Here is a 10,556-nt window from a genome sequence, read left to right on the forward strand (position 1 = left end):
TGACTGTATCTGAGACTTTCCCCCCTTCCTATAAGTGCCATCCATCACATACTGTTGCTGTTGCAAATTCGTCATCGCTTCTATCTGTCTCTCCAACCGATCCACTCAATCTGATAAGATTCGCATCCAATAGCATTTATGGCAGATATAATCTGCAGTAACCCTTAAACTCTCTTTAAACTCCCACATCTGACAAGAAGTACATATCACTGTACTAAAGGCCATTTTTGCTCCTTCACAATCTACAGACCCAGAAAATAACACCGTCTTATTCCTCTACAAACAACGCCCCAGGTTAAATTAATAGCTATGGCTTATATTTTAAGTTTAATCAAGAGACTTATCTCCAAAAAATATATAATCAAGAAAGAACCCACTCTACTCACTACTGTAGCCTTTTTATTGGACAGACTTAAAACAACGATTAACTTATCTGATTCTGTGTTGTGAACTTCACTGAAACAGTTCCTCCAAGATTAGTTGTGAATTTCACTGGTTGTTAATTTTCCCAGTCACACTCTGATGTCCAGCGACACATGAATTCAAAAACAGCAAAGGCAGTAACTGTGCAGGTTCGTTCTCTCTCTCTCTCTCTCTCTTGCACTGACCTCACCATGTGCTTCCTTTGTCTGCTCTTCTCCCTTTTAAAACTGCTGTTGTTTTGCCTTCTATTTTCCAAAGTTCCAAAACAATGCAACAGCATATAAAACAGTAATTGCTGCTCCTGGAATTTGAGGAAATCACCTCCAGCACCTAAAATACCTTAAAAAAAGGAGCAGCTGTTACAGCCAGAAATTTTTCCCATCCTGACTCTTCACTGCTGTCTGAAATGGCCCAGGAAATTATTCAATTCAAGAGCAACTAATGGTGGACAACAAATGCTTGTTCGGGGACTGGAACCCACATTCCATGACAGAATATTAAAAAAGTAGAAGCTGACCCCATACAAAACCTGCCAACTTTGTACTGTAAATGAATCGTGTAGGCTCTTAATTGAAACTAGCCAAAGCTCTTCAGAAATAGTGGCTGAATTTGGAATTTGAGAATGATCTTTCATTTGTTTTGCCTTTGCCAGGGAACAGATTGCTGCCATGTTAAAGCTGATCCCGCATGAAGGAAATCTCAGTGAACTCGTGACCCAATGCAGACTCCTGAGTCCTCACTCTGTGCCTCAGACACCCAGCACAGATGTACCGCTGAACCACTGCTTCGAATCTCTGCAACAGGTCAAATAACAGTGCGACAGAAATGAGCATAGCAGCCCTGAGACTTCTCGCTACATTTAGCCCTCAACTGTGCTTCGTCTCAGAGTACCTGTTTCAATCCAACCTCAACAGGGGAGGCCACTCTAAGCCACACAACGCCCCATGCAGGTGTGCCCTTCAAAATCTTTCATCTCCAGAGCTTTGGCACACAATATGTACCCATGGCAATGCCAAAAGTGAGTCACCAAGCCCACAGACTGCAAAACCATCATTCTTATTCAACCATGTCTAACTAATGTCACACAAGGCAAATCACAGATGGGCCCACGCAATTCATCTACTTCAATACAAAACATTTTGTAGCATTACAGCTAAAAGCAGGGTTAGGGTCATCAGGGCCAAAAGTCTTTGATCTGCTTGTGCAAACAGATCATGAAAAAAAAAGTCATCTTTGACCACCACTTGAGTGATCCAAGCAGTGAACACACATCTTGTGTAATCATTTGCCTCACCAAGGCAACCAAGCAGAATCACAACCTCAAGCTTATAGATCTCAGCTCATTGTTAAAATGCTTCATATCACAATGACTATTTCTGCATTCAGAGAAAATAATCATTCTGAACCCTAAGAAGTGACTCAACCTGTCTATGTTTATTGTTTGGGATAGCTTAATTTAAAAGAAGATCCTTTCATTCTTTGAGGAGAAATAAATGTAGGATTTAATTATTCAATTGTTTTGTGCTTGTCTATTTCTATTTGTTCACTTTGTTGTGCTTGCTCCAAGTTTAACCTGGGTGTGGTGACTGAGGAACAGAAACTAAATATAAGCATGAGTATTGGCATGAGACTAGAGACATTTTAAAAGTACTGGAAATGAAACACTTTTTTAGACAAAGAACTGCTGTCATCTTTAAAGATTTCTAAGACACAAAGCACAACACGTGTCGTAAATGCATTCCATATAAAAGCAGACAGATGTGCTGCCAAGGCTGTAGTGTGCTTCTGTAGCTTTAGCCAGTCACAGTTCACTCGAGATGTCCAGGATACTTGCACAGTCAGCCTAATGGTGGCAGGAGGGGTGCACATTATGCCCTAGCAGAAGACTTCTTCAAGCATCAGGAAAAGTGGCTAATGGATGAGGATGTTTAAAAGGAAAATGAATTTTCCATGCTGTTTGCTATCCAATGACAACACAAGCATGGATCAGCACTTGGATCTATGATGTTGTGGCCATTGCGGAGGACTTGGATATCACAGGGGCAGGAATGGTTGTTGGCTGTTCCAGGGATTAGATGTTTCAAAAGGAATGGGGCGGGGGTGGTTTGGAGGTAAAAGAGGTAGGGGAGTGTCACTGCCGGTCAGGAATATGATGCAGATAGGGAGGTCACCGAGGAGGGTTTGTCTACCGAGTCAGTATGGGTTGTTGGCTGTTCCAGGGATTAGATGTTTCAAAAGGAATGGGGCGGGGGTGGTTTGGAGGTAAAAGAGGTAGGGGAGTGGCACTGCCGGTCAGGAATATGATCACAGCTGCAGATAGGGAGGTCATCGAGGAGGGTTTGTCTACCGAGTCAGTATGGGTGGAAGTCAGAAACAGGAAAGGAGCAGTTACTTTATTGGGAGCTTTCCTCAATAGCAACAGAGACACGGAGGAGTAGATTTGGAAAGGTTTTGGAAATGTGCAGAAGTAACAAGGTTGTTGTCATGGGTGATTTTAACTTCCCTAATATTGATTGGAACCTCCTTAGTCCAAATAGTTTGGTTGGAGCAGTTTTTGTCAGGTGTGTCCAGGGATGATTCCTGACTCAATATGTAGATAGGCCGACTAGAGGGGAGGTCATATTGGATTTGGTGCTTGGCAACGAATCGGGCCAGGTGCGAGATCTCTCGGTGGGAGAGCACTTCAGTGTTCGTGATCACAACTCCATGACCTTTATTGTAGTTACAAGCAGACGATATGGGAAAGTATTTAATTGGGGGAGGGGGAATTACAATGCTATTAAGCAGGAACTGGGGTGCCAAAATTGGGAACAGATGTTCTCAAGGGAATGCACGACAGAAATGTGGAATTTGTTTAGGGAGCACTTGCTTATAGTGCTGGATAGGATTGGCCTACTAAGGCAAGGAAGTGATAGTAGCGTTGAAGGAACACAGCTAACTAGACTACACCACCTCCCACCCTACCTCCTGTAAAAACGCCATCCCTTATTCCCAATTCCTCTGCCTCCGCCACATCTGTTCCAAGGATGACCAATTCCACCTCAGAAAGTCCCAGATGGCCTCCTTCTTCCATGATTGCAACTTCCCTTCCCCCATGTGGTTGATGATGTCCTCCAGCGCATCTCCTCCACTTCATACACCACCGCCCTTGAACCCCACCCCTCCTAATGCAACAAGGACAGAACCACCCCACCAACCTCCACATACATCGCATCATCCTCCTTGACTTCTGCCACCCCAAACGGACCCCACCACAAAAGATATATTTCCCTCCGTACACCTATCAGCATTCCAGAGAGATTACTCCCTCCGCGAGTCCCTCGTCAGGTCCACGCCCCCACCAGTCCACACCCTTCTCTGCCAGCACAGGAAGTGCAAAACCTGCTCCCACACCACTCCCCTCACCTCCGTCCAAGGCCCCAAGAGATCCTTCTACATTCATCAGAAATTTATCTGTACCTCTACCAATGTCATCTATTGCATCCATTGCACCCAGTGTGGTCTCATCTATATCAGGGAGGCAGGATGCCTTCTTGCAGATCGTTTCAGACAACATCTCTGGGGCACCTGTACCCACCAATCCGACCGCCCCCTGGCTGAACACTTCAACTCCGCCTCCCATTCCTTTAAGAACATGCAGGTCCTGCGCGTCCTCCACTGTCAAACCATTACCAGCGATGCCTGGAGGAAGAACACCTCATATTCCGCCTTGGGACCTTGCAACCACATGGGATAAATGTAGATTTCAACAGCTTCCTCATTTCCCCTCCCCCAACATTATCTCATTCCCAAGCCTCCAACTCGGCACTGCCCTGTGGACCTATCACCTTCTCTCTCACCTTCATCTCCCTATCGCTTTCTCAGCTACCTTCCCCCTTACCCCACCCCCTCCCATTTATCACTCGGTCCTGGCTCACAAGCCTCATTCCTGATGAAGGGCTTATGCCCAAAATGTCAATTCTCCTGCTCCTCAACTCTTCCCTGACAAGGAATGTGAAACATCTAGTCAAGAGTAGGAAGGAAGCTTACTTAAGGTTGAGGAGGAGAAAGTGAGAACTGCAGATGCTGGAGATTAGAGTTGAGAGTGTGGTGCTGGAAAAACACCGCAGGTCAGGCAGCATCCGACAAGCAGGAGAATCAACGTTTCAGGCATAAGCTTGACCTGCTGTCCTTTTCAAGTGCCACACTCCCAACCCTTAAGGTTGAGGAGGCAAGGATCAGGCAGGGCTCTAGAGGGTTACAAGGTAGCCAGGAAGAAACTGAACAATGAGCTTAGGAGATCTAGAAGAGGGCATGAAAAAGCTTTAGTGGGTAGGATTAAGGAAAACCCTATGGCATTCTATATCTATGTGAGGAACAAGAGAATGGCCAGAGTGAGGGTAGGGCCGATCAAGGATAGTGGAGGGAACCTGTGTCTGGAGTCGGAGAAGGTGGGGGACATCCTTAAATGAACATTTTGCTTCAGTATTTACAACTGACAGGGACCTTGTCATTTGTGAGAACAGTGTGAAACACGCTGATATGCTCGAATAAGTTAATGTTAAGAAGGAGAATGTGCTGGAGAGTTTGAAAAACATAGGGATAGATAAGTCCACTAGCCCTGATGGGATATACCCAAGGTTTCTACAGGAAGTGAGGAAAGAGATTGCTGCGCCTTTGGTGATGATCTTTGTGTCCTCACTGTCAACTGGAGTTGTGTCAGATGACTGGAAGGTGGAAAATCTGATTCCCTTGTTCAAGAAAGGGAATAGGGATAATCCTGGGAATTACAGACCAATCAGTTTTACATCGGTGGTGGGCAAAGTATTGGAGAGGTTCTGAGAGGGTGAGAGGTGACTTGATAGAAGCATACTAAATGAGAGGCAGAGATAGAGTGGATAGCCAGAGTTTTTTTTCCCAGGGTGGAAATGGCTATTACGTGGGGGCATATTTTTAAGGTGACTGGAGGAAGGTTTAGGGAAGATGTCAGAGGTCAGTTCTTTACAGAGCGCGGTGGGTGTGTGGAATGCACTGCCTGGTTTATCATTACTTGCAAAACCAAAGTTTGATTAGAGAGAGTCAGCATGGCTTTGTGATAGGCAGGTCATGCCTCACAAGCCTGACTGAATTATTTGACGATGTGATAAAACACATTGATGAAGGTAGAGCAGTGGATGTAGTGTACATGGATTTTAACATGGTGTTTGATAACGTTCCCTATGGTAGGCTCATTCAGAAAGTAAGGAGGCATGGGATACAAGGAAATTTGGCTGTCTGCATACAGAATTGGCTGGCCATAGAAGACAAAAGGAGGTGGTAGATGGAAAGCCTGGAGCTCGATTACCAGTGATGTTCTGCAGGGACTTGTACTGGGACCTTTGCTCTTTGTGCTTTTTATAAATGACTTGGATGAAGAAGTGGAAGGATGGGTTAGTAAGTTTGTCGATGACACGAAGGTTGGTGGAGTGGTGGATAGTGTGGAGGACTGTTGTAGGTTGCAATGGTACATTGACAGGATGCAGAACTGGGCTGATAAGTGGTAGATGGAGTTCAACCTGGCAAAGTGTGAAGTGATTCATTTTGGAAAGTTGAAGTTGAATGCAGATTAAAGGATTAAAGGCAGGATTTTTGTCAGTGTGAAGGAACAGAGGGATCTTGTGGTCCATGTCCATAGATCCATTAAAGTTGCCACCCTAGTTGATAGGGTTGTTAGGAGGGCATATGGTGTGTTGGCTTTCATTAGCAGGGGGATTGAGTTTAAGAGCCACAAGGTTAGGCTGCAGCTCTATAGAGCCCTGGTTAGACCATATTTAGAACATTAAGTTCAGTTCTGGTCACTATATTATAGGAAGGATGTAGAAGCTTTAGAGGGGGTACAGAGAAGATTTACCAGGATAACTGCCTGGACTGGAGGGCATGTCTTATGATGAAAGGTTGAGAGAGCTAAGGCTTTTCTCATTGGAACAAAGAAGGGCGAGAGGTGACTTGATAGAAGCATACTAAATGATGAGAGGCAGAGATAGAGTGGATAGCCAGAGTCTTTTTTCCCAGGGTGGAAATGGCTATTACGTGGGGCCATATTTTTAAGGTGACTGGAGGAAGGCTTAGGGAAGATGTCAGAGGTCGGTTCTTTACACAGAGTGGTGGTGCGTGGAATGCACTGCCTGGGGTGGTATTACAGTCGGGTACTTTAGGGACAATTCAAGATGGAGGACGGGAAAAATTTCTGGCTGCAACAGCTGCTCCTTTTTTGAGGTATTTTAGGTGTTGGAGGTGATTTCCTCAAATTCGAAGAGCAGCAATTACTGTTTTATATGCTTTAGCGTTGTTTTGGAACTTTGGAGAAAAAAAAGCCAAAACAACAGCAGTTTTACAAAGGGAGAGGAACAGACAAAGGAAGCACATGGTGAGGTCAGTGCAGGAGAGACAGGGAGAGAAAGAAACGAACACCACAGTGAATTTGAACCCGCACAGTTACGCCTTTGCTGTTTGAAAACATGTATCACTGCACATCAGAGTGCATCTGGGAAAATTAACAAACAGTGAATTTCACAACTAATCTTGGAAGAACCTGTCTGGAAGAAGTCACAGCACAGAAACAGAAGTGAATATTTAAGTGTGGCCTTACAGTAAGTCTGCAGTAGTGAGTAGAATGGGTTCTTTCTTGATTACATGTTTTATTGAGAGATGTCTCTTGATTAAACTTAAAATATAAGCCATAATATTAATTTAACCTGGAGCAGTGTTTTGTAGAGGAATAGGGTGGTGCTATTTTCTGGGTCTGTAGATTGTGAAGGAGCAAGAATAGCCTCTAGTAGAGTGATATGCTCTTCCCGTCAGATGTGGGAGTTGAGGGAGAGTTTACAGGTTACTGAGGATTATATCGGCAAAAAATGCTATTGGTTGCGAATCCTATCGGATCGAATGGACAGTTAGAAGCAATGCGGAATTTAGAAGAGCAAGGGGATGTGATGGATGGCAGTTATAGGAAGGGGGGAAAGTCACAGATACAGTCACATGGACGGGTTAGCTCCAGGAGATGTAAGAGAGGTAGGCAGCTAGTGCAGGAGTCTTCTATGACTATCCCCATTTCAAACAAGTACACTGTTTTGAAAAATGTAGGGGATGATGTATTCTCAGGGGAGTATAGCAAAAACAGCCAAGTTTCTGGTATTGAGACAGGGTCTAATGCAATGAGAGGTACGTCAGGTTCCAAGACATCAACTGTGTTAGGGGACTCTCTAGTCCGGGGTACAGACAGACATTTCTGTGGCCAGCAGCGAAAAAGCAGAATGGTGTGTTGCTTCCATGGTGCCGCAGGATATAGGATGTCTCAGATCAAGGGTGCAGAATGTTCTCAAGGGGGAGAGGGACAAGCAGGAGGTCATTGCACACATTGGAACCAACGACATAGGAAAGGAAAAGGTTGAGATTCTGAAGGGAGATTATAGAGAGTTAGGCAGGAATTTAAAAAGGAGATCCTCGAGAGTAGTAATAGCTGGATTACTCCTGGTGCTACGAGTTAGTGAGGACAGTAATAGGAGGATAGAGCAGATGAATGCATGGCTGAGGAGCTGGTGTATGGGAGAAGGATTCACATTTTTGGATCATTGGAATCTCTTTTGGGGTAGAAGTGACCTGTACAAGAGGGACAGATTGCACCTGAATTGGAAGGGGATTAATATACTGGCAGGGAAATTTGCGAGAGCTACACGGGAGGTTTTAAACTGGTAAGGTGAGGAGGGTGGGGGGGAAGATGGCAGGGAGATCGTGAGGAAGGAGAACAATCTGAGACTGGTACAGTTGAGAACAGAAGTGAGTCAAACAGTCAGGGCAGGCAGGGAAAAAGCAGAGAATGAGGTAGGACTGATAAATTAAACTGCATTTATTTCAATGCAAGGGGCCTAACAGGGAAGGCAGACGAACTCAGGGCATGGTTAGGAACATGGGACTGGGATATCATAGCAATTATAGAAACATGGTTCAGGGATAGGCAGGACTGGCAGCTTAATGTTCCAGGATACAAATGCTACAGGAAGGATAGAAAGGGAGGCAAGAGAGGAGGGGGAGTGGCATTTTTGATAAGGGATAGCATTACAGCTGTGCTGAGGGAGGATATTCCTGGAAATACATCCAGGGAAGTTATTGGGTGGAACTGAGAAATAAGAAAGGGATGATCACCTTATTGGGTTTGTATTAGAGATCCCCTAATAGTCAGAGAGAAATTGAGAAACAAACTTGTAAGGAGATCTCAGCTATCTGTAAGAATAATAGGGTGGTTATGGTAGGGGATTTTCACTTTTCAAACATAGACTGGGACTGCCATAGTATTAATGGTTTGGATGGAGAGGAAATTGCTAAGATTAGATTACTTAGATTACTTACAGGCCCTTCAGCCCAACAAGTCCACACTGACCCGTAGAAGCGCAACCCACCCAGACCCATTCCCCTACGTTTACCCCTTCATCTAACACTACGGACAATTTAGCATGGCCAATTCACCTAACCTGCACATTTTTGGATTGTGGGAGGAAACCAGAGCACCCGGAGGAAACCCACGCAGACACGGGGAGAATGTGCAAACTCCACACAGAGAATCACCTGAGGCAGGAATTGAACCTGGATCTCTGGCGCTGTGAAAGTGCTAACCAATGTGCCACCATGTCGCCCCTAAGTGTGCACAAGAACATTTTCTGATTCAGTATGTGGATGTACCTACAAGAGAAGGTGCAAAACTTGACCTACTCTTGGGAAATAAGGCAGGGTAAGTGATTGAGGTATCAGTGGAGGAGCATTTTGGGGCCAACGACCATAATCCTATTAGTTTTAAAATAGTATAGAAAAGGATAGACCAGATCTAAAAGTTGAAGTTCTAAATTGGAGAAAGGTTTCTTTTGATGGTATTAGGCAAGAACTTTCAAACTCTGATTTGGTCAAATGTTCGCAGGTAAAGGGACGGCTGGAAAATGGGAAGCCTTCAGAAATGAGATAACGAGAGTCCAGAGAAAGTATATTTCTGTCAGGGTGAAAGGAAAGGCTGGTAGGTATAGGGAATGCTGGATGACTAAAGAAATTGAGGGTTTGGTTAAGGAAATGAAGGAAGCATTTGTAAGGTATAGACAGGATGGATCGAGTGACTCCTTTGAAGAATATAAAGGCAGTAGGAGTATACTTAAGAGGGAAAGTAGTAAGGCAAAAAGGAGACATGAGATAGGTTTGGCAAATAGAGTTAAGGAGAATCCAAAGAGTTTTTACAAGTACATTAAGGTGAAAAGGGTAACTAGGGAGCAAATAGGGCCCCTCAAAGATCAGCAAGGCGGCCTTTGTATGGAGCCGCAGAAAATGGAGGAGATACTAAATGAGTATTTTGCATCAGTATTTATTGTGCAAAAAGGACATGGAAGACAGAGAATGTAGGGAAATAGATGGTGACATCTTGTAAAATGTCTCTGTTATTGAGGAGGAAGCGCTGGGTGTCTTGAAATGCATTAAAGTGGATAAATGCCCAGGACCTGAAGCTAGAGAAGTAATTGTTGGGCCTCTTGCTGAGATATTTGTATCATCGATAGTCACAGGTGAGGTGCCGGAAGACTGGAGGTTGGCTAACGTGGTGCCACTGTTTAAGAAAGGTGGTAAGGACAAGCCAGGGAACTATAGACCAGTGAGCCTGACATCGGTGGTGGGCAAAGTTGTTGGAGGGAATCCTGAGGGACAGGATGTACATGTGTTTGGAAAGGCAAGGACTGATTAAGGATAGTCAACATGGCTTTGTGCATGCGAATTCATGTCTTACAAACTTGATTGAGTCTTTTGAAGAAGTTACAAAGAGGATTGATGAAGGCAGAGTGGTAGATGTGATCTATATGGACTTCAGTAAGGCGTTTGACTAGGTTCCGCCGCATCTGCCGCATCTGCTCCCAGGAGGACCAGTTCAAAATTCGCCGCATCTGCTCCCAGGAGGACCAGTTCAAAATCCGCCGCATCTGCTCCCAGGAGGACCAGTTCAAAACATTCTCCCAATTCCTTCGTCTCCGCCGCATCTGCTCCCAGGAGGACCAGTTCAAAATACGTACAACACAGATGGCCCCCTTCTTCAAGGACCGCAATTTCCCCCCCGACGTGGCCGACGGTGCCCGCCACCGCATCTCCTCCAC

At 44.9% G+C, this 10,556-nt stretch overlaps 1 protein-coding gene across 1 annotated transcript in view; it reads right to left on the reverse strand.

The window, feature by feature from the left end:
• The window catches only part of lama4 (laminin, alpha 4), a 192,789-nt gene that overhangs the window by 32,564 nt on the left and 149,669 nt on the right, over nucleotides 1-10,556 (reverse strand). The window lies entirely within an intron of this gene.

Source organism: Chiloscyllium plagiosum, chromosome 3, assembly GCF_004010195.1.
Source record: "Chiloscyllium plagiosum isolate BGI_BamShark_2017 chromosome 3, ASM401019v2, whole genome shotgun sequence".
Classification (NCBI taxonomy): Eukaryota; Metazoa; Chordata; class Chondrichthyes; order Orectolobiformes; family Hemiscylliidae; genus Chiloscyllium; species Chiloscyllium plagiosum.